Consider the following 5198-nt stretch of genomic DNA (forward strand, 5'->3'; position numbering starts at 1 on the left):
AACTGCATCAGGATGATGTCGCCAATAACTCTGATTGTCATGTTGGGTTTTCTGAGTCAGGGTGAGACATTTTGAAAACGTTTGGTGCAAATTCAGTTTGTTCCTTCAACTTATTTTTTGTTTAACTTGTTTGATTTTTATTCACAAGATTTGTCATTTCTCATTTCAGAGTCTTCTGCAAACAATTTTCTGACTCAGGCTGACAAATCCAAGTCTGTTAGTCTTGGAGGGACTGTGACCATCAGCGCTACAGGGAGTTCAAATATTGGTCCTGATCTGAGTTGGTACCTTCAGAAACCTGGACAGGCTCCCAAACTTCTGATATACAGGTCATTAACTCTAAACTCTGGAACTCCGTCTCGATTCAGTGGCAGTAAATCTGGTTCTCAGTACACTCTGACCATCAGTGGTGTTCAGGCTGAAGATGTAGGAGATTACTACTGTCTGGGTGCCCATGGTGGTGGAGTGTTCACACAGTGATTCAGAGCCGCACAAAAACCTCCTCCAGTTTGACTGAAGTGAAAACGGCCTGCTGCAGGTGCAGAGGGTTGGTGAAGAGACTGTGATGAGGAGAACTGGTCCAGTGAACACAAGAGTCATCAAGCAGAACCACAATGAATCTAAATAAAGCTGAAACAGACTCACAGACACTCTTCCATATACAGTTTTAAACTTCAGTGTCTCTGCAACAATGTTGATGCCAAAATGCAACATCAGCCAAGCTTCATATGAAAACAAAGAGTACATACAACATATAAATGACCTCAAAATGTCTTGTTTTATCACATTATTGTGCAATATTTAATAGAGTATGTCATGTTGTATCTACATGATGAATCCAAAGTGTTTCATTCTCCACAGAGAGGAGTATCAGCTGAAGTTATGAAACCATTTTATTTCTTATGACTCTTCACAAGATAAAAGACCAAACACTTGATAAAGTTATTGATCACTTCAAGCTTTATTAGCAAAAACATCAGTCATCATCATGACAGTTATTAAGCACACTCACATCTAGCTGCTGAGCTACACACATCACTCTCTAAGCTGTTGCTGTGCAACACTTTACAGCAGTGTTGTTCTCTGTCACACAAAGCTTTAGTTTCCTCTACAAACATTCAAACTCAGATAGATCAGAGCAGCAGGTGTGTTCCTCATGCTCCCCCCACACACAGCTCCTGTCCTGGGCTTCAGACAGCCCCTCTAGGCCTGACACTGGCTCCTGCGGATAGACTCGGTCTGGCTGTGGTCACGATGGAAGACCTTGCAGTTGTACAGCTCTCCTCCCATCCAGCGCTGCTTGCTCAGGCTCAGGGTGCTGCTGCTGCTGTAGCGTCCGCTGCTCTCCACCTCTGAGCTGCTCAGGACCCCCTCTGTCACCTCAGTACCGTCCACCTCCCAGCGCACCACGGCTCCCGGAGGAGAGTAGCCGGTCAGCAGGCAGGCCAGCGTGGCCGAGCCCCCGGAGAGCTGCTCAGAGGAGGGGGGAAGCAGAGAGACGGAGGGCCTGACCATGGGGCCAGCTGGAGGGGAGAGCAGAGACACACAAGGAGCAGATTAACTTCCACTGCAGGACAGACAGCTGGACATGAGACACTGATGATACATGACAGAGGTTAACAGTACTGTGGATGAGCTGTGTGCATGATACTGTGATCAGACAGAGGAGAGGAGGTGACACATGGAGGAAATGAGGGTTTAACAAATCAAACTAAATGATAAAAGTTGATGTCATTTTGACTTTTAAAACAATTCATCTCCTACTGTGACACTCAGCATGAATCAGTAAGAATCAGACAATAAAATGCAACATGACTTTGGTGTAAATCTAATTCAACATTTAACTGAAATCTTCATATCTGCTTTATATTGTTTGACAATAAATAATTCATCCCTTCAGTGATTTTCTTGTTTAAAAATGTAACATCTGTACACAGTTAAAGACTTTGTCATCTGTCTGTTTCACTTCCTTTTCACCACTTTAAACTAACGAGCTGTGAACACAAACTACATCTTTACTGGATGTTCATGAAAACTCACTTATGTATATATAAACTCTACGGCATCAACGTTAGATTTTATACCAAACAACTGCTGACTTTAACAAATTAAGATGAAAGAACATGTTTTTTTCTGAGTGTTAGAAAGCTGCTGAGAGAAATGTTAAAACCAAAGTTTGCTAAAAAACAAATATTTATCGCAAAAATAAGAAAAGAAAAGTCGAAGTCTTTGTCAAATATTATACCACATTATCTATAATACTGAAACAATATTAATCTCAGCACAAAGGTTTCCAAACTGTTATCAGACCAGCTCAATTATTATCAAAAATATCCACAACATGTAAATTATACAGAATACATTCTTGTGTTATCACATTCTGACACAAAACTTTGTCTGATATTTTTAACGTTGCAGAAATAATCAAATCTGTGATACTTACAGTGAATGATGAGTTTGGTTCCTCCACCAAAAGTGTACCACAGTGACACAAACTCATTAAGTGGCCGTACAAAAACCTCCTGCACTGTGAACAAGCATCTATCCACTGAAAACACTCTCTGCTTTTCATATTAACACAGAAATATTCATATTTGTTGAATCTACAAAGATTGTTCAATGTTATGGATTGAAAATATTGAATAAATAAGAATCATTTCTTTCACTTTTCTTGACTTTTCTACTCCTGACAGAGAAACGATCACAGTCTCCTTGAAACAAAGTCATTTCTTCACAGTTTATATCAGTTGATACATGGTTAAATTAACATGATGCTTTTTAAATAATCATAATTTACTGATAACTCAGATTAAACAGATATTAAATATATTATTTATCTCCAGTAAACCCTGTGAGTAAATGAAAGGCAGACAAACAGACATATCATACCAACGACAGTGGACACAAACTCGTCCTTAAATCCTCAACTGCACTTCTAATATAAATATTTTCCTCTGCTCCATTAAGATCATAGATGGTGTAAATCCAAGCAGTATTTCTCCTGATTTTGTGTCCCACGTTGCCTTCAGTGTGTTGAGAGCAGAGAAATGATTTCCATAGAGAGGAGGCTTTGCATGGTCAGCTGATCCTCCAGTGAACTGAGAAGGTTTATAGTCCTGTGAGTTCAACACTGCAGGACTCAGATCTGTCAGTCAACACAGCAGAAAGCACAACCACCATGACTCTCATCACCATCCTCATCTGGACGCTGGCCTGCTGCTGTTTTACAGGTTGGTTCACTCAGCAACATTTCAGAAATGATGTGCTGCCTTTTCTCTCATTTATTTCTGCTGATAAATCAATGATTTGTTTTTGTGTGCAGGATGCAGCGGTCAGGTGACTGTGACTCAGCCTCCAGTAGTGGCATCTGCTCCAGGATCCACTGTCACTCTCACCTGTAACACCAACAAAGCTCCTTATAAATACACTAATGGTGAGGCTTTGTCCTGGTATCAACAGAAATCTGGACAGATCCCGAAGCTCCTAATAAAACTTGTGAGCACACGTGAATCAGGAACACCAGCTCGGTTTAGTGGCAGTGGAAGCAACCTCGCCTTCGCTTTGACCATCAGTGGAGTTCAGACTGAAGATGCAGCAGTTTATTACTGTTTGAATGAGCCCACTCTAACCAGTGTGGATGTGTTCACACAGTGATTTGTCGTCGTACAAAAACCTCCCTCAGTCAGACTGCAGAGACACTGAGCTGTTACAGCAGGAACCGACTGCAGCTGCTGAAGAGGAAGAGACTCTGACACAGACCACTGAACACAGAGCTGACAGGAGCCTCACCAAGCACACAATACTTATTAATAGAAATATATTAATATATAAAATATCACATTCAAAATTATCACTGTTATGATAACCAACATCCCACAATGTTTATTTTCACCTCATATTTTCAAGATCTGAAATAAGCTAAATATATGAAAAGTGTATCACATATAAATCCAAATATACAAAACCCTGTTACATAACTTATGTAACTGGTTCTTATCACAGAAAGGTAGAAGAACAAGATAATTCAGAAAAACATCACGTTTTCAGTATTAATGAGCTAGTGCTATCAACATTATGTCTGCCAATACATGTTAACCATAAGCACTAGCTAAGCTGGCTCGCTAGTCAAGCTAATCAGGTGAGCTAGAAAGCTTGTCTGTCAGTGTACATTGCATGAAGCTTTACTGTACTCGTATTAAAAAAACAAACAATGGCTATTTAGGGCAGTGTAGTCTAATTCATAAATTTGGCTTTTCCTCATGGCTGTTTAGTCTCATCTGGTCCCAGGGCAGAGACCATTGTTTCCCACAACTTTGTCTGAGGGCAGGTGAATCCCTCCTGGTCTCAGGGCAGAAGTCCTATTTTTCTGTTCTCAGGGAAAGAGACGTCCGAAGAGACATCCGAAGCTATTTCACCATAAGTAGTAGCCTAGCTGCTAGGCTGTTGTTAGTTAGCTAACTACCCACACACACACAATGCAAGCCTCCTAGCCAAACATTAACACTCATTCTACTATGGAAAAGTGTTATTAAGGTGTTAGTGTAGTGAACGTAGGCGAGTATTGAAGCTAACTGACTGTGGGTTCTGTAATGTTTGCCGATGTTGTATCGAGCTCTGTTTCCTCGTCCAGATTTGTTTCCCCTCGTCCCGCTCCCGTCCAAAATGGCCCGAAGATGAGTTCCCCCTGCTGTAATGGTCAGATTTAATGATATCAACCTGAAAATCACAGGAGTTATCTGTTGTGGGGAAAGAAGTCAGCAGTATGAATTTGAAAGATGTGTGAGCCTCCTTCCTATTGAATAGAGGGGGAACAGTATCTGACAGTAATATTACAAGCGGTCAGGATGCGTTCTCCCTGCTGTAATGGTCAAATTTAATGATATCCAAAGCTACCAAAGCTACCAAAGCTGAGACCAAATGTATGCCCTTGCTTTTTAGTCTCATCTGGTCACAGGGCAGAGACCATTGTTTCCCAGAATTGTGTATGAGGGCAGGTGAGGAAGTCGTATTTTTCTGTTCTCAGGGCAACGTAGTTGGAGAAAAGGGAGTCAACTGTCTCCTCTGGTCTCAGGGCAGAAGTTGTCTGAGGGCAGGTGAATCTCTCCTGGTCTCAGGGCAGAAGTTGTCTGAGGGCAGGTGAATCCCTCCTGGTCTCAGGGCAGAAGTTGTATTTTTCTGTTTTAAGGCAACGTGGTTGG

The 5198-nt window shown here is 41.4% G+C and overlaps 1 gene segment (V, D, J or C); it reads right to left on the minus strand.

Annotated features, from left to right (window-relative positions):
- Positions 1 to 937: 937 nt before the first annotated feature.
- Positions 938 to 2475, minus strand: LOC311273518 (Ig lambda-1 chain C region-like). The segment is given in 2 exons: positions 2444 to 2475; positions 938 to 1523 (listed from the first exon to the last, which is right to left on the minus strand).
- Between the last annotated feature and the right edge of the window lie 2723 nt (positions 2476 to 5198).

The sequence above is a fragment of the Pagrus pagrus genome, assembly GCF_965226575.1.
Source record: "Pagrus pagrus genome assembly, chromosome: 18".
NCBI classification, from domain to species: Eukaryota; Metazoa; Chordata; class Actinopteri; order Spariformes; family Sparidae; genus Pagrus; species Pagrus pagrus.